The sequence below is a fragment of the Molothrus ater genome, chromosome 15 (genome assembly GCF_012460135.2).
Source record: "Molothrus ater isolate BHLD 08-10-18 breed brown headed cowbird chromosome 15, BPBGC_Mater_1.1, whole genome shotgun sequence".
Taxonomy (NCBI): Eukaryota; Metazoa; Chordata; class Aves; order Passeriformes; family Icteridae; genus Molothrus; species Molothrus ater.
In genome coordinates this window covers 7,040,601-7,062,129 of record NC_050492.2, presented here as the reverse complement: position 1 = coordinate 7,062,129, position 21,529 = coordinate 7,040,601, and the positions used below count along the sequence as shown (strand labels likewise).

The 21,529-nt window shown below is 37.7% G+C and overlaps 1 protein-coding gene across 2 annotated transcripts in view; it reads right to left on the bottom strand.

Moving 5' to 3' along the window:
* The window catches only part of GABRB2 (gamma-aminobutyric acid type A receptor subunit beta2), a 137,648-nt gene that overhangs the window by 67,812 nt on the left and 48,307 nt on the right, over window positions 1–21,529 (bottom strand). The window lies entirely within an intron of this gene.

Here is a 21,529-nt window from a genome sequence, read left to right as displayed (position 1 = left end):
AGAAGAAGTTCTCTTTCATCTTCATAATTAATTAAACAGCAAAACTACCTTTGGACAATTCTTAGTGGTTCACAATTAATGGTGATTAGCTAAACCAATTCACCAAAGCAACAGAGTGCAAGTATTACCACCTTGGAATACTTTGAAAGGCAAGAGACGTGACCCACACCTTTTCAGACAGAAGAAGAAACAGAAGTTCATTTTAGAAGTTGGGAAGACTTGAAACAGGCCCAAAGCCTCTCCCCCCAGAACAGAGCTACTTCGATTTTCACAGCAGGATTAAAAATATTTTTATACAGCTTGTACTAGTGCAAAAAATGCAACATTGTGTTTTGCATAATGTAACCTTGAGAACAAACAGTGAAAAAGTGAAAGGTTTTAAAAAAACAACACAGTGACTCAAGGCATTGCAGTCATTGGGGATGATACACAATAGCAGGACTCAGAGAGGCACCACATGAAATGAAACACATCACAGAACTGTCTCTCTCATACACTCATCTTTTCATCTGTTGCTAAAGAAAGAGAAACCTTGTGATATTTTATGATTCCTAACAATGGAAATGAGTTTTCATCTTCCTCTTTTATGAACTTTATTTTGAATGTAGACTGATTATGAGGCACAAAAAAAAAAAAAAAAGCAAACCCTGAAGCACCACTAAACTGACTAAATAAAGTATTATGAAGTAGACCTAGAGAAAGGTTCTTGTGTTAAAACAAGCACAGCTACCACTGAAAAAAGTCTGCGCCACAATTGACTTGCAGGGAAAGTAAAGTTTGCTGTCAATAATTCAAAATAATTCAGATAAACTCTGAGAAAGATGAAAATATGCTCACTTTGGAAGGTTTTGGATTCAAATAACAGTCAGAAATTCTCACTACTTCTTTAAGAGGCCAAATGTGAAGGCCATAAAGAACCTTTTTTAAACACTTGCAAACTTAAAGTGAGGCAGAAAATAATACCCCTATTATAATGCTATCCCAGAAGTGCCAGTAGGTCTTATTTTGCAGTTCTATGCAGGGAACAGTTTCTCAAAATCCTATAAATTTTGCTTTTCTGACAAGTTCAAATACGATTTGAAATCCAAAATAGCAACTTAAACAGTTCTGACATCACTAGTGGAGGAAAAAGAGCACAGGAAGACAGGAGAGCAATGCTAATGCCATGTGGAGATGGACAGAACCCAATTCCCTCTTGGAGCTGCAATGGCTTTGCAAAGCTGTGGAGAATAAAGCAGTAAGAGAAACTTATGTCTGCCCTGGAAGCAGCCCTGCCCTGTAATTACAGGCTTACAGACACACAGCAGTGATGAGCAAGAGGGTGACAAGTTCAGTACAAGAACTCTGTCACACCCTCCTCTCCTGTTCTAGCTCTAACAGACCATGGACTCAAAGAGCTGAAGCCCAGGGGGAAAATACAAGAACTAATTCTTGCTCTAAATGTATGCACATATATCCTGTTGAAAGCAGAGTGAAATTCTGCTTCAGCTCTGTGTACCTGCGAGCTGACTGCCGACCATTAACAGCACCAGGAGCAATCCAAAGAGCTCACAGGGACAACAGACTCAACCTCTTGATTGAGAACTTTATAAGAATTCTCTGTGTGTGGTGAAAGAGTCAGGAACTCTCTAAATTAGTTACTGAAATAATTTACTGCAGCTAAACCCACTGTTCACCTTTGCTTCTTGGAAAAAGTCCCCATGCATGACAGTTGGAAATACCTGTGACAGCAGCAGCCAGCAGAGCCCATTTTAAATACCTGGAAATTCTGGGAACAAAACATCAGGAGGATAAATCTCTCTCCTGATGATAACATTGGATTTAAACATATGTCAAGGTTGATAGACATACTAACAGATCTACTTTTAAATAAAACAAATTTATTGCTAATTAGAGAGTTCACAGAATTTTTCTCCTGTTTATTCACAGAAAAGAAAAGCCTCCCTTGTGTGATCATAGGTAAAGATTTGCCTGTAGGAAACGCCAAACAATAGTTTCTAAAAATTCAACATTAAATCTAAAAATTCAGCTACTGAATTTTTCAGCTATAAATCAGCTATAGACTTTCAACTGTAAACAGCACATAGAGTCTCAGCGTAGTTTTATAGGAAAAGAACAGCTTTTTTATTGATGTTGATGTCTCTATTTGAGATGAAAGAATACACACATGCTACCCAGAATCTGTAATATGCTCTCCTCTAACACTACACGTCAACATTTCCTAAGTATTCCAACCTAAGTGCCAAGAGCTCACTTTTCTTACTCCATCTGGAAGTAATGACATGTAGATATTTCCCCCTTGATTCTGTAGTGTGCAATCCTTAGACAGTAAGGTGTTCTCTGACAGCACTAAGTATATTTGTCAAAGCTGAAAGGCATAACCATAATACAAGTTAAGAATATGAAGGATATTATACTAAAGCATTATCTAAATGTAATACAAGAGAGGAAAAACTTTTGCAGCTGATAAAGCGCAGGGAGTCAGAATTCATACAGAAACTTTGACCTCATTCAGTTGTGTTGTTGCTGAGATTATTGGCAAAAGAAGCATATAGGATTTTTAAAGGAAACTAAAATCTATATGCCTCTGATCTTTCTTGGGAAGATGTTCTGCATTTCTCTGCTGAAGTACAGCCTATTGTGCCATCTGCATGTCAGAAGGGAAGAGTCCTGGAAAACCAGGGCTCTTATTTCATGGTAAAAGAATTCTGTCACAGAAGAATCAGAATTTTGCTGCAGGGTTCCTTTTTATCTTCTGCTATATATGTAGCTCTAGAAATTGTTCTTTAAGTGAGATAGCATTTCCTACTATCCTGTCACTGTGTCCAAAATTCAGCCATAGCACCATTGTAATTATATCCTTGCAAAAAGCATACATCACAAAGCAGTAAAATCTTCTGCTACAATAACCTCAGCTTTAGACTGAATTCATTCAAACCTTTCTCTGAAGTAATAGGTTCTTCTCCAGAAAATAATACCTACATAAAATGGCAGAAAAGCTCAGAGGAGCACTTCATAATTTTAATATTTTATCACTGCGAAATGTATCCTTGTCTTTCAGCATTCACTTCACTTCTCCCTTTCAAAAGAAATAAATAAAAGGGAGTATACTAAAGTACTACAGGACTTAGAGAAAATGAAACAATATGAGCATGATCAGTAGCATGAAACAAGCAACCTTGGAATAAAGAGTTACTACATCGCCATTATCCAGAGTTTGTAGCCCTTTTGCTTTACTAACCATCACTGAAAACATCAAAGTTTTACTTTCAAATATTTCACAAAAACATATTTCTTATTCTGGTTGGGAAAATTACATGCCTACTTCACTCAATGTCAGCATTGAAATAAAAAGTGCATTATTTCACTTTCTATCTCAAAAAGTTATATTGTTACCATCCAAGTCACACTGCATAAAATAAATCATATATACAAAACATTTTTAAACCAGTTGTTCTGATATTACACCACATCAAATACAGACTCTCAAACTAGGGAAGAGAGCTAGAACTTTTCAAGGGGACACATGAATTTAGTGGGTTTTTAATCAGTTCTCACCACCCAAAATAACGTGCTTATCTCTAACAAGTACATTGCACTGTAAATGTACCCTATACTAACAATTTTTACTGCTGACACAACCTGCACCTCCCTCTGTTAGTGAGGAGCTTGTGCTCTGGATAATGAGCTCACACAGAAACTGCAGCCACTTGGTTGTGTTCGTAACCCATGGTTTCTGTGTGTTTGATTTATCAGATGTATTTGATGCATCAGATTCCAGGAAACTGACTGGAAAGTGTTTTCACTGTTCTGGAGGAAAAAAGTTCACATTAGTTTTTAACTCAAGTGGAAAGTCAAAACAATATTCAGTAAGAAGTTTTATGATTGCAGTTTATTTAGTACATTTTACAGAAATAGTAAGATAAGAGCCCAAAATTCCCATTCTTCTGGATTTTGTGAGTCAGACACTCATTTCCCACAGGAAAATGTCAACAGAAATCATAAATGCAAGTGGAGTCTTAACCAGCAGAATCACTCCCAGATCCAAAAAGGTTAAAAAAAAAAAAAAAAGTTAAAATAAACAATACAACTGTTGTCAAACCTATCATTTTATCCCAAGTGGTTTTAGGTTTTGCTTTTTATTGCAAAAAAGTTACCATTATATGACTGCAAAAATGTAATAAGTATAATTGGACTGGATTATTCTTTTTTCCCCACAGCTCTGATGTCAGCAGATCACACACACCGCACACAGTGACCATTGGCCAGTTTTTAAAACTGTGTTTAATTCATGCCCTTAGGAGTGTCTACATAGCAGCACCAGGGGCCTATTTCCAGATATTGGAGTGGTACAACTGACATAATACATAACGACCTGGAACATCACACAGAATTAAAGGAGGCACTGTAAAATTACAGAGGAGCCCTTGGGGAAAGCTCTGAATGGTTCTTTTGCAGCAACTGTTATGTCCATAGAGTAGTGATCACTGAATAGTGCCAGTTTCTCACTTAGGAATGAGAGCATTTTTCACTAGAACAGGGAGAATTTTAGTGGGTCAACAGCACTCCAGGTAGTTAGATACCAAGAATATGAAAAAAAAACCTAACAAAAAGCCAAAAATATACGTATAGTAAAATTTAGTTTTGATACTGGTGTTAATGTTAAGGCTGCACCATACAGGCAGTACTTCATAAGTACAGGACTGCAAGAGCTGTGGATCCAAGTGTCCAAGCACAGTACAGGCGTCAGACACTGACACCTCACAAAACTGCAGAGGAGCAGGATGAAGACATTTTTAAGGCAGAATGAATACTTTCAGTGTCAGAACCTCCATTAGGATTCAAATCTTTTAATCCAATGTGGCTAATTGCAGACTACTTTCAACTACTTTTCTCCCTTTTACTCCTCATCACCTGCTTGCCATTATCTACAGAAAGGTCTACACTGCACTCCTAAGTGGGGGGAGGCAGTATTAGAAAACAAAAAAGGATGAGCAACTCTGCTGCTAATTGCTTTTGAATTGCCTCATTTTGCTTCAAGTGATGCTTTTGTTTCCAGAAGATTTGTTTTGGTTGTATCGAGGATATCACATCATTTATTCTGCAGAATATACTCTTAATTAATATTTTCAGAAATATGTATTGTTTATCAATTAAAGGTTCAGTGCCTATATTTAATCCTGCAAATTACCTAAGCAGATGTCCATGTATACCAAATCCTGCACAGAGTAAATAAGATCTGACAAACATGGACAGTACAAATACAGATAATGGGTATTCCAGAACAACATTTTGAATTTATAGAAGAGAAATCACTCCCTTAAAATGACTACCAGAATTGTTAAAGATGGCTACAACTTATTCAATTAGTATTTAATTATTACCTATAAAGCACAGATGAAAGAGACATATTGCATATATCATCCTCTATGGGCACACTAAGAATTAACTCCTAGGGAAATAAAGCTACAGATCCTCACCCTTCACAGTGTGTCCAGAGTGTCAGTGGGACAATTGTCAGTTATCAATTATCCTGCCCAGTTATCAGCTGGATCTGAAGCTGTTTAAGGTGTCTTGAACCAATCACCCATTTTCACTGTAGTTATATATCTCAGCTCAACAACTACTTCCATGTGAGCAGTACTTAATTGAGGAAATGAATTAAGATGTAGGAGATATTTTTAGGCCTAATTCACAGCAAATAAGTTTCAAATTACAAATTTCTATTATCATCAAATGACTTTAGGTAAGGCTCCTGTAGAGAGGGGAAAAGAAAAAGACAAGAAAAATACCTACAGATGATTTTAATATAAAATGCTGTAATGGGGAGTTGGGAAATGAAGATCCTCCTTATTCAGATAAATGCTTTAGGATAGGTCTGACATGAGCAAAATATAAACAATCTTATTCTCTTCATTTTCCTCTTAAACATTGCTATTTTCCTGCTCAGGCTAATCTGCAAGTGGAGACCTGTGGGGAAAATGCATTTTGCAGCTATTTCTGATCCTCCTTCCTTTTTTCTCTCTTCTGACAGATAGGCCTACTGACATGCCCAAGCCAGTACAATTCTTTTTTATATTGACAATGAAAAAATAAATTACTTAGAATTGCCTTCTATCACATTCCAGATGTCATATCTGGCCTCAGCACTCTCCTCATCTGTTTTGTTAGGCTTGCATTGCCCATTTCATATCTGATCCATTTGGAACACCAAATACTCTTATTGCTTTAATATATTATTAAAGCAGCAGGAATATTATTTTGAGAATGGGAGGCCATGTCCTTCTTGAACATTCCAAAATCTGTACCTACATCAATTCAACTCAGCTTTAGCTAAGAGTTTATTGGATGTGTGAGAGAAGCATAACAATGAGTCAAACCTAATGACTAAAATTAACAAGGCATCTAAGTTAACTCCAGCCATCCTTCTGGAATCCAATTCCCAAGGGCTTCATCTCCTCCTGTGCCAAAATTAGGATGCTCAGGCACAACCTTTCTCTTCCTCATCCTAATTTCAGAACATTCATATCTTTGTTCCAAACAGAAACAGGAAAACCACCCAAAACACTTCTGTGCATATCAGCTGCATCATACTGGCAAGAGCTGAAAGCTTGATAAGCTATGTAACACACTGAATGCTGGAAATCTAAATAGAAAATCTGGATAGGGAATATTCAGTTGGTCCTGTCCTGTTTATAAAATAAAACCTTTGAAAATTCTCAGTAAGTAGATCTCAGTTGCCAGAACTCTAATCCATACACTGCAAAAAAAAAAAAAACCCAAACACACACACACAGAGTTTCCTCTTCATGACCATATTTTCCTGCAAAAAATGCTTTAAAATAAATTAAATCTGTATTCCCTTAAGACAAGCTTCAGAAATCTTACCAAGGTCCCTTCTTTTCCATTCTAAAGCTAGCTAGATCCATCGGTTTCTGCAGTCAAAGTTATTTGCATTTATGATCAATAACGCCATTAGATTTGGGAGATCCGTGACTCTGACCTGCCAAACAGCCCAGGATGATGCTGTTCACAAGCCCATTAGCAGAGAGGGTGTGACCTGAGGCAGATTAGAATCACTTGAACTCAGACTCTCTTTGACACCCTCAGTCTCAAAGAGAGTCTGAGTTCAACTGATTCTAATCAGAGTTTAATCAGGTCTTGGCTTCCCATAGACTTAGGCAGACAGTGGGGATCCCTTTTAACATTCTGTGCAGCCAGAGCTGCATTTTAATGCTTCACACTGCACTGGAAGTTGAATCAATACATGGGCTACATATGAAGGATTTCTCTGTGGTGTGTACTTTTATAATTTAATTTAGAAAATATGTCCCCCATTGCTTTTTCTGTTACCTTGTCTATATATGAACCTTCTTTTCTCCAAGAAACAATTTAAAACTAGTTCACATTTGAGGTAGATGAAAAGTCAGATGGAAAATGTCAGTCCTACCCAACACAGCAAACATACATCTGATGAGAAATTAAATATTTATCTCAGATATGTCAGATCTGTCTGGGCCCCATTCCTCCAATTCAGGGAATTTTTAAAGTGATTATTTTGCTGTAGAAAGTGCACCTTTTTCTTTCTTTTTTTTTTTTTTTTTAACCAATCCCTAAAATTACTCTATGCTTTACTTAAAAGTCTTTTATACATCAACAATAGGACAACACATGCTGCAACTCAGTAAATCAAATTGAGAGCCTTGGGAAGCATTTACTTGATTAAATGCACAGGTGTTTTGAGGTGACTGCAAACACTGGCATGGAGCAAAAGCACCAGCGGCACAGCAGGTTGAGCACAGAGCCATCCCCGAGGCACAGCACAGGGGTTGGTGGCTGCTGTGTCCCCTCCACTCATCCTCAGCACTCCTGAGCCAGGCATGTGAGCAATGACCAACCCACAGCCACCAGCCCAACCCACAGAAGCACAGAACCACGGGTATGTCAGCACTGCTGCCACTTCCCATGGTGAAAAGTCACCACTGCCCACCTGGCCAGACCTTTCAACTTTTATAGTGTACAAGGATAACGCCAGCACAGTAACAAAACCAGCACTCCTCCCTCCACGAGGCAGAGTGCTCATGGGAAATTGCTGAAAGAGATTTTTAAAAATAACTGCTCAGCAGCAAAATCTTAGCAGGGATGGGGAGTTCAAGTTGGTGCTGCCTGCAATATGAGGTCAGAAGGAGAGGACACTGTAACAAAACAGACACACTTTCATGGGCAAGCAGGAGACAAACATGGGATGATACATGAAAATTATCTGTGCCATGTTTTAAATGGGTAAGACAATTCTCTTTAAGCCAGTTCAGCATTTTCCTCGTTTCCCAATACACTTTCTCAAGCCTGCAGTTAAATACTGTGTTAGGAGAAACATCCATCTATTTGGGTTTTGCTGGGTTCATTCAGGGTTTTTTAACATATCACTATTTTTACTTTCAGATATTTCAAGCATTGGCCAGAATTTATCACTTCTGTCATGCATTACCCATGTTCATTTAACCTAATGCTAGAGCCAGTGACTGCAAAATCTCTCTCAGGTGGTAAATCTCATTTCTAACCATAGACCAGAAATTTAGTGAACAATTTCAGCAGTTTAAAAACTCTCCTGTTAAGGCTAAATGTTTTTCTCCTGCTGCCCCTCCAAGCTGACAAAAGAGAAGAGTAACCACCTGAACATCAGTACTGAAGTACAGAAATCATTCTTAGGAATGTAGATGGGAGTCTGTTCATATTGTGATCCACATTTAATGGAGACAAAGAAACTGAGGCAATAACCAGCTTGCTAAAAATGGCTCCACTTTTCAGCATTTTCAACAATTACCATCTCAAATTTTTAATTCTGAAAGTATTACGAGTTGGGTTGTGGTGCAGTGGATCTGCCTTAGCTTTCCATTTACTCCAAGGCTTCTTCTACCAACAGATTCAAACATGACTGCAGTGCCTTAGAAGGGTATTAATAATCTCTCTGTTCTTGGAATAGCAGAGGCACTCCTAAATCCACAATACCAGCACTTGACTCAGAGACCAAACTGCATATTCTGCAAAGCCTTTGCATTTTCTGTGTTAGGTAACAAAAACCATGCTCTGGGTCAAGCCTCCAACTCTATATGGAGGAAAACCAGGCTCTCTTCAGGTTCATTCTACTTTTTTTTAGGTCACTTCTTCATTCCCATTTCTGCTTATATCTTGGAAACCTTGACACATGCCAGACACAGCCCTGAGTCCCCCTCTCTCAGCATCACTTCTTTGTGTCGCTCCCAAAGGCTCAGCATCCCCCAGCCCCTGCATGCAGCTTCAGGTAGAGGGGAATTCAACCCTGAATGGCCAGAAACACCAAACATGTACTTGCTAAGGAGACACCTGTGTCACAACTCATTGCTAGAAAAAGAACTGTAGATTTTAAAAAGTAATTATAAACTTTCTTTAATTGCACCTGCAGCACAGGATCTTTTCTAAACAAAATAATAAAAAAAAAACCCCAGAAACAAAACAACAAAAACAAAAAAAGACCAAACCAAACGGCCCTAGCATTTGCAAACAATGATCAGGTACATAGCAGTGATACTTCAAAAAAAGCAAGCCTTTAAGTTATTAGTAAAATATATAAGATGTGTGACTTTGGAGAACAAGCCCAGAAAATGTTTGAATACAGAAATGCCAATACTATTGTGTGAAAGAAGCAATAATAGAAAATCTGGGGAGCAGAATGGCCATGAAAGACAGATGAAATCAAAGAAGAAATAAAATTTTAAGGAATTTTCTTCATTAGTTGTGCCTAAATTACTCCTGTTGTTTCTTGCAAGCCATAAAAACAAATAAATGCATGAGTAGAAAAGCAAAACATTAAAGCAGAAAAAGTATTTCTTTTTTACCTGTCACACACAAATTATGCTCAAATTCTAGAAATTAAAAAAGAAATGCTTTTAGTGAAAGTTCAACATCTGGAAATCCTCACTTAAGTTCTGGCAAGTTCACCAGCTGAAGAGCCTGAGAATCTCTTGAACATGTAAGGAATGACTTCCAGTTACCCACATAAAGCTGGCACTGCAAATGTCACATGTTGTTAGCAGGAATGAAGATGAAAATTCAGTGCTCCTGGCTCTAATTTGCTTGAAGGTTTCAGGCAAAGCTTGGCACAGGTGTGCTTTAAAGAAGAAAGTGCACGTGCAAATTCTGCCTCTTAGCAACAAGATGTGATCACAGTATTGGGTTTAAAAGGCAGGTGATGAATCACAAATCCTGCTAAATAATGAGATGGCAATACACCCTCTTTGCACAGTGTAAATGCCACCAGAGGAGGAGATATCACACAGCTAAGCCACTACCATCTGCACAATTAATACATGCTCTAAGCAGTGAGGGAGTAGGAGGAAAAGCATCATCACTTATGACTATGTAGTCATTAGCCAAGGTCCTCATCTTCATTAGACAAATAAATTAAAATTCACATTTACTGAAGCTGTCACAGTGGCTCCAAAACAATGCTCTAAAAATGGTCTCACTGGATTTGGATGAAAATGATGCCTTTTGAAAGGGTAGTTGGTAAGCAAAAGCATGACATCAAATCCACTGACAATCCAGTGCTATTAGTCTAAGGCAACCCTCCTCTCTCCTTCACTCTTTCACAATAAGGAGAAAGAAAAATAGAGCCCATGTGAAATTTTAGTGTAAAACAATAACTCAGGATAATAAAGGTCTGTAATTCAATGAAAAACTGACTACAAAACCACACTGCTTTTCCAAAAGTTTTAGAGCTTGGAGAGATTTGACATTAGAAAATTGCTAAATAGAAAGCATGGCTGAGCACAGTGATGAGGTGGAATAGTAAAACTTATCCTCTCTCTTTCTGGCTTTGCTAATGCATTTTCAAAACAATAAGAAGAAAGCAGGAAAACTTGGTCAGTGCTAAGACTACGTTTGACGAATTAAAATTTCGGGGGCAGGGGAGAGGTAGGGGTGCTATTTTCATTACTACTCAATATTGAAAATAACACAAAAGTTATGCTCAAGCAGAGCAGGGGAATGGTTTTACTAACACTCATCCTTTGTACCAACATTGAGAGGGACTTGTTTAACTAAATGGAAACTCTCCCATGTTCCTGGGCAGAAAACATCATCACTATAACTTTTTCATTAGATCAATCCCTGATGCAGAGCTGACACCCTGCTCTCCTAACTGGCATCACACTTTCAGAACAGAGCATAATAGAGTGTCACACTAGGCCTGAACTGTCACTGTCTTTTAAAAAGCACTTTGAACATCATGTTTTCCAGGGCTAGTAAGAGGTGCTGAACAACAAAGAACTGTGAGGAATAAAACTTTTCACTTTTCATCCCTGTCTAAACTAACAAGCAAAATGAATCCTGATAGCCTGCTCATTTCTCTCAACCTGAAACAGAATTTTAAAAGTCTCGAAGTATAAGGATACTTTATTTCTAGAAATAGGGGGTTAGTTTTGGGGTTGTGCCAAGGCCATAATATTAAATTCGCTGCATTCCCACTCTACGTTGCAGGAGTGTGAGATTCAGGATTCTAGGAGTGATATTCAGCCCAGCAGTTTATCAGTTTGGCCATCACACATCTAACATCACACAAGCTGCTGAGCCAATACTTTACAAAGCAAAACAAAATCCTGTTTTTACTACGTATTGCACCAACAAATATAACTTAATAAAAAAGTCATACAAGTGCAAAAAACTGCTTTACCAATGTTTTTTTTTCTTTCATATGGATAAGTAATAATTATCTCTGCCTATCTAAAGTTTGAGCATTTCATCTACTAGTCATGAATTTTCTAATTGCTTTATCATTGATGTATATCATGTAATGATGTAATATCTGAACAAATTACTACTGAAGTTCTGTAATATCTGTAATGGCAGGTAATATTTAATATTTATTTTCATTCTTGACATTAAACAATAACTACACTCCATGCTCTTTTACTTGTCTTCAGTTTTGTGGGGTAGTGTTCCCCACTGTTAACAATTTCAGTGCCTTGGTTCAGTCTTACCCCTATTTCTAAAACCAGGACACAGCCAATTTTCTTAGCAATCCTATAAATCATAAATATAGATTGTACTGAAATTAAAGCCATATTGAAATAAAATGGAAAGATGAACCCTAATGAAAATTAAATGAGGTGAACCAGAGATGATGTGACCAGATAAGACAGCTGGGATGGGAATCTATCTCCTTCAATACCAGAAAAATATCTTCAGTACTCATGGAAACAAAATACTAATACAGAAAAAGAACCCCAAAAAGTGCAAATAAACAAAACTAAAGAAACTACCAAAAAACTTACCATAATACCCCAGTATCAGATTCTGAGATATCCCTACACATAATCTTTTTTACAAGGCTTTCTTTAGTGTTCAGTTATGAAAAAAGAAAGAGCATCATGATACAAGCTTTGGGTCTGTCCAGTTAAATCAGAGGAGCAGAAAAGAGATGATGACTGGAGGCCTGACTCAAATGGCAAAGTGCAGCTGCAGTTGATTTGCATGAGTGGGACCCCACCTGCAGCATCAGGGATAACCTCCAGAACCACCTGTGCAGGGAAAGGTTTCCTCCTAATCCTTGTCTACAAACATCTCTATACCCTCAATCAGATTTCAATTTCTTCTAAGATTGTAACTTAGATTTCTCAGGGTTTTTTTTAACTATTTCTTGAAAAAAATCATAATTCTGAATATTACAGTATATGCACCCAGATATTACTCTAGGACCCTTTGAAGCCAGGCTAAGTTTTGTTGTATTTGTATTATTACAGACATATATAACTGCAAAATAAAAATACCTTCCTGAACAACAGCATTCAACACTTTATCCATATCCTTCAGTTTTAATAACGGGCAAAAAATTTACTTGAACTGATAGTGTGAGTTCTTTATAACATAAAACCAGCTTGCATTAGAAGATGAAGACAGAAGGCTATGAAAAAGTAATCTTGAGTGTATTTTCAGTATCTCTTTCCTCAAAAAGAAACAAAGCACTCTGGTTGGGAGAAGGGGTGGATGTTTCTTTAACACACGGCAGTGTCCTTAGAAAATTCTTTTTCAGATAAATATTGCAGCTCTTGAATGCATTTCTGGAAGGCATAGCAAAGTTACATGGAAATGACTAATGGCTTATCTTTCTTATAGCTACTCTACCACCTCTTTAAAAATCCAACAGCAACAAAAGTCATCTCCTCTCTGCTGCATGTGTCATTTCTGCAGCAACACTAATGCTGTGAAACAATATTCAAAGGCATTTCAGGATAACCATTATGGAATATTTGTACATTCCAACCGTTGGTGCTTTGGGACCCCAAAAGCAGCCCACAGATTGGTGTTTAAAGATGCACAGTGTTTTACTCTCAGTTGTTTGCCAAGAATAAGATACATCCTGGGATGGAACTATGAAATAAGCTCCTGTTGTGTGTAATGAAAAATAGAAGGAGAGAGGGGTGAATATTCAGTATTTGCCTCCTTGCCTTTGTCTTGTTTTCCATCTCGTGCACTGATGGTCATCTCTGCTTTTTACAGGGAGAACCAAAGGGAAAAGCCATGATCCTTCTTCTAGAGAGTGAATGATACAGTGAGAACACAGGTGATGATATCACCCTGGAAGGATAGGGCTTATCAGCAAGGTCTAACAATAATTTACCTCCTCAGCTGAACACAAACTAATGGCCTGCAGGTCATCTAAGCTCTTTGCAAGTAGTTTTTCATTGCCTGAAATTTGTAATATTTCAGTAAAAATATCTATGGGGTAGACTGTAACAAGCTTTATGATTACAGTAAATTAATGTTTCTTGGTTTCTCACATCAGCAGAAGTATTCCAAATTTTGTTGTGAGTGTTTCTTCCTATGCAGTATCAGTCATATTGCCTTGTTAAGGTACAAGACTATTATTTTAAAGCACACATCTTGGTTTTAAGTTAAAAAACTCCAAAGCTACAAAGATCTATTGCTGAGAGCTAATTTTTGCCGGCATTTCTACCAGTTACAAACACTGTTAAAACCTGCACAACAAAGAAAGTTCACCATTACAAAGAACAAAAAGAGAGCACAGAATTTGTGGATTACAACATTGTGATAAAGAAAATTTTCCTTCTTATTCCAATATTTCTGATGCTTACCCAGGTACCTCCAAATGGGAATAGGTTCTGGATTGACAGAAACAGCACTCTGAAGTAGGTTAGAAAGTTATGATCCCTGAGAGAGAAGCCAGCCAGATAATGCTGGAGCACTTGCTCCTGACCCTACTCTGTTCCAGTTTCCATTAATGCAAATTAAACTGAGATCTCAAAGTGTTTCCCCAACAGCTACATACCCCCCTGTTTTTCTCCATTCTGACACTGAAGAGAATGCACCACAACATTCTTCAATATATACTGAATAAATTTTCCATTATCACTTTAAATAGGAAAAAAGCAGGATGCAACACCTTCTACAGTAAAGATATCTCAGTCTTGCAGGAATTGTTAAGGTCTATCACTACATTTTTTATGTGAAAACAAATGTTAACTTTATAATCCCCAGTGGCTTTACAACCCTGCAAAGGGCTTTGGGAAAAGGATATTTTTCCACATTAAAAGGTCTTATGCTTTCATATGCCTTTCACTTTTCAAGATAAATTTTTGGAGCAAATATTTTAAAATGTCAGAGTTTTAATAAGCAGTCCTGAGACAGCTCCCTGTCAGCGAATGAACACAAACCCATAAGCTGTAAGTATTTTTTTGGGCAACACGCATGAGGAACAGAGGGCCATTGTGCAGCAGAAAAATTATTATATATTTGCCATAGTGGAAAGGGATTGGGATGACTGACACAACTGCAGGGCTCAGTTCAGGACCCCTCCCTGCAAGGAAGAGGGGCCATAGAGGCATTGGAGCAAGGCCAGAGAAGGGCAGTGGAGCTGGGACTGGGTTTGGAGCAGCACCTGAGGGACCTGGGGGCTCAGCCTGGAGAAAAGGAGCCTCAGGGGAGACCTTCTCCCTTTACAGCTCCCTGGCAGGAGGACCAGGTGAGGGTCATTCTCTCCTACCAAGTTACAAGCAAAGGGCAAGAGTAACAGCTCAGGCTGAACTAGGAGAGGTGTAGAGAGAGCTTTAGGAAAAATTTCTATACTGTAAGGGCTGTTAAACATGGTAACAGGCTGCCCTAAAGGGGTGGAGTCACCATTCCTGGAGGGATCTCTAAGATGTGTAGATGTGTCAGCAGCTGCCACCACAAAAAAAAAAAAAAAAAAAAGAAAAAAAAAAAAGTAAACCATTGAAGGATGTCACATGTATTCAATATTCTGTACTTGCTGTGTTTTTTTTAAAAAGTGCTCTCAAAAATGACCCACTGCACCCCATGAAGACAGAGCAAACAGTGACCTCTCAATAAAGAAGCTGAGCAGGATAAGGCACTCTGGCCAACCCTCCCTGGGAAATGCTGAATGTGGACTTACAGCCATATGTGAGAACCATTCAGGGTCCTGAAAATTTGCTTGTTTCTGAGCAACTGCCAGGAAAGATCATGTCCAGAGAACACCAACCCTGGGGACCCTTCCCTGTACCGATGGCACCACCTTGCAACACCTTCTGTGCTGGCCCAGCCATTCTGGGGGAGCAGCCCCCAGGCCAGGGCAGTGGGGCACTGCTGAGGTCCTTCTTGCTCTGACACAAGGAACAGGGCTCATGGAGTTCTCTCCTTGTGATGTGATCTCACAGCCTCCTCCTGGCCCTGAGACATTCTTGCCATCTGCTCGTACAGATGGCACATTCATGTACGTTTTAAAAAAGGGTTTTCCAAACGTTTTCTATTCTCTCTCTTCTCAGATAGTTCTAGACTAGCAGATGCAGTAAATGTTCTAGGAATGACTACTCAGAAAGAGAAAAAAAAAATATCATCTTACACAAGTAATTTAGAGAGGAAAAAATTCTAGTCACTGAGCAGCAAGTAGAAATATCTGCATTATCGTCTAAAAATCACTGATAGACACAGCTCTAAATGCTCTTCTGCAGAGGCCTTACACGCATCCTGAGTCTGGAGAACATACCTGGAAGCACAAACCCCCAGAATTTCTTATAATTTATCCTAGTTTCTTTCCTGCTAAGCAGGACTGAAAACTGTTCAAGGAAGAGCTCTCTTCAATACTTTGCACAAGAAATTTGAATTTTCAGAGAAATAAAGAAATGGATCCAGGAGATGCAAGTAAAAAAGACCCCAACAAACCCCTTACACCTGAGGAGTTTAGGTAATCCTTATCTCTCAGAAAACATTTTACCAATGTTTAAAGTTTAATAACAAAGTAGGATAAAACAATGGGTGAACAAATCAGTAATTATCTTCCCAGAAAATGCATTCAAACATAAAGGAAATGTGTCCTGGGTGAAAAAATTACCCAAACTAGATATTTAACTAGAATAAAAACTAAATCCAAGTACTTACACCTTCAGATAAGACATTTGGTAGGGGGAAAAACCCCCATATTCTTCCATTCAATAAACAGTAATCTAAAACGACTTACATTAAAATGTCAAAGAAAAGCGTCATCTCTAAAATCACAACAACTAGAAAGTGATTATGTGTGACCCACAAGGGGTATTATTAGTTCTACAGTGTCCTATATACACATAAGGACCCCAACCCTGCTCCTACTTCTGAAATCCATCTCAGATTTACCAATTTTAGTAAAAAAACCCCAGTATGTGCAAGTAGAATTTATACATATACAAATATAATGTATTTATTTATGAAATATATATCATATATGTAAGCATGTGTTTGTATACACACATTTAGCATCTATCAAGCTGAGTATTGATCAGAGAATTCTGAGATTTTTATGTGTGTCCTTCCAACTGGAAAATCTCCCTTCTCAGGGTCACCAACTATTCGCTCAAATATTATCAAAGACATTGCAGAAGAGAAATGATAGACTGCTGTAATTCTAAATTATATAAATTATTATATTTTAATTTAAGACTAAATGTTTGATGACCTCTATTTGTTTTTTGGAATATGCAATACCCTTGGAGCAACTTAAACTATTTCATGGTTCTGTAGCTGATGGAGTTTTTCTTACTAATAAAGACTAAATGCCACAGTCTGTCTGTTAGGCAATAAAACTCTGAATTCTTTTCACTTCATTGCAATGTAATAATTTTGGATAATAGGGCTTTTAATGGAAAGGATTCCTGTGACCTAAAGCTTTTTTTTATTAAGCTTAATTGAATTAATTGTTCACATACTAATGACTTAGCAGCTACTTCATAAAAAAATGAAAGCAAAAGACCCTTCTGAATACTTATCCCATACTTAAAATCTAATAAAGGGACTGAAATAGAAAGATATCCTTTGTTTTCTTTCAGATAGGAGAGATATTTAAAACACAACTACTCTCCCTCCTGCTGAGAAGGAATGGTGAAAAGATGCCATTCCAAATCCTACAGAAAAATGCATAATAATCTATGAGTCTGTAATTGAAAAGAGATATTTATGAGAGTCAATGATCTCCCTTGTTTTCCCCCCCCAGAAATTGTATCTTTCCTAAAACTGGCTCATTTTGTGAATGGGCTGCTATGTAGGGAAAGTGGAACAATGGGATTCTGAGAAAATAAAGCAGATTTGTATCCATAACCCAGCCATCCCAAGGTGCACATGAGGGCTGGCATTTTATAATTCTTCATAATAATGCTTGGCACTTGTGTAGTGTTTTATGGGATCAAAGCACTTTACAAACTAATTAATTAATCTTCACAACACCCCTGTGAGAAGGTAGGTTTTAGTGCTCAATTCACCAAATGGAATAACTGAGCAGAGAAGCTCGATCATTTGTTTCATGGCCAAATCTTCAGTTCACAGATACAGTGTTAATAGAAATAACAGTAGTTGCATTTCTCTGCTTTATTCCTTGGAACTTACAAAAGAACTATTTGCATGAGAAAGGAAAATAGCATCTGGGCACACCTTGGGCCAGAGCTGATACCTTGTTTATTTAAAACAACAATTAATTCACTTACGAGACACACTGGAATTTACGTTGCTTTCCTTATGCTGGATCTATATTTTTGCAAGAAAAGAGCCATTATCAGACATGTCCTGCCCCAGGATTTCCAAATAATCAGATTGGGGTGGTAATGATTCCTTGTTAATGCAGAAATTCTTTGTACTTGAAATTCTACATAATTGTACAGTATTCCATTTTTTCAAGTCTTGGCAACAGCTACATGACTTCAGTTTGAAATGATGTTTTACTACATTTGCATTTATTTCTCCAAGTTCCCAAAAATTTCTTGCTTTGACCACCTGCATACAAGATTTAAGGGCTCTTACACATGTCTGTGTATACTAACAGCCTTGAAAACCTGGACACAGAAATGGAATTAACCTCATTTCCTGTGCAAGAGTAAACAACTGCATGCCAGCCTGTGAATTAGCTTTGGCAAGTGTTGGCAAATGAAAAGTCAGTAATTGCATATATAGGTGTGAGCACCAGCACAAAATCTATCCTAGATTTGAATGCCTAAATTTACTGTTCTAAATGTTGTCAAATCACTAATATCCTCTTGCAAGTCATCTTAATTTCCAACATGGTAATTTTCCCTGTAATGACTCTTCATTTAAGACTACATGTTTACAATTTTCTACCATTTAGGTGATTTAAGTATATCATCTAATGAATGTCCTAGTCTTGGCAGCAGTGAATAATTTTCTTGACAGATGGAATATGAAAAAAATACTAAATAAAACATTTTCCCAAAACATAAATAGCTGGCAGTTATCCCTCAGAAATAAAAGTCCTTCTTAACCTAAAAGCAGCCAGCAAGTCATGTTCTCTGTAAAAACAAGGTCAAGAATTTAGATATGCCCTTAACTCATGCCCTATTGCAGTGGAGAAGGCAGGCTATGAGGACAACATACCAGCCATTTAGATATCTCCATCCATTATTAGCCATTTATTATTAGCCATTTCTCTTTTTTCTCCCTGCTTTCAGCAGCAGCATAATCCAGGTGCTCACAAAACTTCCCCTTAGTCCTTCCTGAAATTCACCTTCCCAACATCAAATCTAATCAGATATGGCGTGCACACCATGTATGGGCTCTGCTCACAAAAGCAAAGAGAACAACGTTAAGGGATCACTGCTTGCTGTAGGAAATAGAAATTCAACTGCAGGGACACAAAGAAAGGGATGGTTACATTTGTACTGATAAAATCACTTGCTGTTCAATGGATTTGGTTACAGCAATCAAGGTAAATGCAACCAAATTCACAGCAACATTTATTCATGTGTGTATTTTATGATGGTTATAAGTAGATGTATAGGGAAGTGAAACATTTCAGGCTGATACTTAAAGGAATCTCACTTCAGAAAAATGAATCCCACAGTAAGAATATGTGACTGCAAGTACAAGGTAAATTAATGCAGCAACAACAGTAGATTTTCAGAATAAATAGTGATAAGGGGTTTTAGATATGTGAGAAATACAACTCCCTAAGCAGGCATTTTTAAGATGTGGAAATTACTAATAAGCAGAATTAAATATATCAGTTATGTGGACATTTGAAATAACAATAAATCTGAGTTGAATTTAGATTAAATAGATAAAGCTACTTAAAGCTATAAAATGAAAACCTTCATATTAGAATGAGATCATTGATTGCCACTTGATCCAGGGAAGGCAAAAAGCAGAATACGGGCAGTCACATAACCCTGGTGTATTTCCACTGGTGCATTTTTCCCATGCAGCCCAGGGGGTTGGGCTGAGTATGAGGAGCAGGATCAATTCTGCATTTCACAAGGCGTGTCTGGGGTTCATTAAGAATTAGACCTGTAAGAAGCAGTTCTCTTACCATGTCCTCTATTAAGTCCCTGCTATGTTCCACAGTCCCCAGCCCAGAACAACAAGGACCAGCAGTGCCCTTCCCCTCTGTGCTGCCCAAGGACAGAGCTGCCACAGCACTGAGGCAACTGCAGTCCCCAGCCTTGGGTGACACGCGCCCTGCCCCTCGGTACAGTTCTCAGCCAGCATTCACCCTGTGCCAGCTCACAGGGCAAAGAGCACTCTGGAAATGCACCACGTGGAGACTTAAAAGAGATTTAAGAACTGATAATCTCAAATGTGAGACTGCTAGGTATGCCAGAAAATTATTTCCTAAAGTCAATTTTTTTTACCTAGGAAAAAAAGCTGTCTAAATACCTTTAACTCTGGGCCATGCACAAGTCCTACGATAGAAAAAAAATCCCACTTTAGAATTATTCTAAAACCATTTTGGATAACACATTGGGATTGCAAGTATTGAGGAAAATAACTCTGGGAAATAAAGGCTCAAAGCATTAATAATGATTCCACTAATTACATTAAACAGCTTTAAGTGAAGAATAGATACCATTTGACTTTACTGCATCTCATAAGAGATGTTAAAACTGATTTGCTACTTCTGCTGAATGAAAAGGAGGAAAGGTTTCACCCAAAACAATCAAGCAGTATCAAGACTGGTGCAGCTTAAAGAAAAGAAACAAACAAAACCCTCAAAACCTTAAAAGTATATTTCATGAAAGGTTTTGAGGGTTTTAAGAAACAAATGAGCATCAAAAGAAACTCCCAGAAAACAAAACTTCTTTTTACTTGATTCTTCTATGGACAATTTTTTGTGAGCTCTACTTACTGTTTACCAACCTTTTAAAAAAACAGAAATTATTACAGATGCTTAAGCACTCAGAATAAAAAATGGCACAAATAGCAAAAAAAAAGTTAGCCTTATTGAAGACATTAATCTGATACTTATTTCTAATTTATTCTTGGAGAAAATAATAAAGATTATGATTTCAGAATCTTAAATTGAAAACAAACCATCGTTATGCTGGCTCTCACTCCATTAATATAAATGTGTTATGTAGCTGGATTATATTTCACTTTAAACTAAGCTGCATTTCAAGGAACCAAGTATCTGTTGGTTCATTGAACAATCAACTCCAGACTTGCTCACAGCCACAGTGCCAGAGCCTGACCTGCTCCCACAGAAAACACAACTGGACACAGCAAACTTTGGTAAACACAATCCCCAGCTCTGCAGCATTTCCTGTTGTTAACCCAGGCAATGCTTTCCTGCTGTTTTGGTACCTACCCACACAGCACTGGCAGTCACCTTTTTCAGTTATATTTTTAAATCCATTTCTCAGCAATAATTTATCCTGCTGACATCACTAAACAGACAATTTCCCAAGTTTTCAGAGCTTCTCAAGAGTGAAGCCCTTTTGTTGATTTTCCCAGTCACCCCTCTCCATACAGTCACACAGAACAACAGGCTGTAAAACACTTCAAGCCATACCACATCTTAGTGAAAACCAGAAAGCTGATACATCTGGGTAGCATTCAAACCAATCTAATATTCAATCAAAAATATTTTTAAAGCATATCAGTTAAACTATCAGTTCAGCTGTCATATACATTTTCTGTTTTCTCCTCTAATCCTCATTTTGTATTTCATATTTCAATTTCTTTGAAGAAGCAGTTCTAAACTAGGCTTTCAATCCAGAATGAG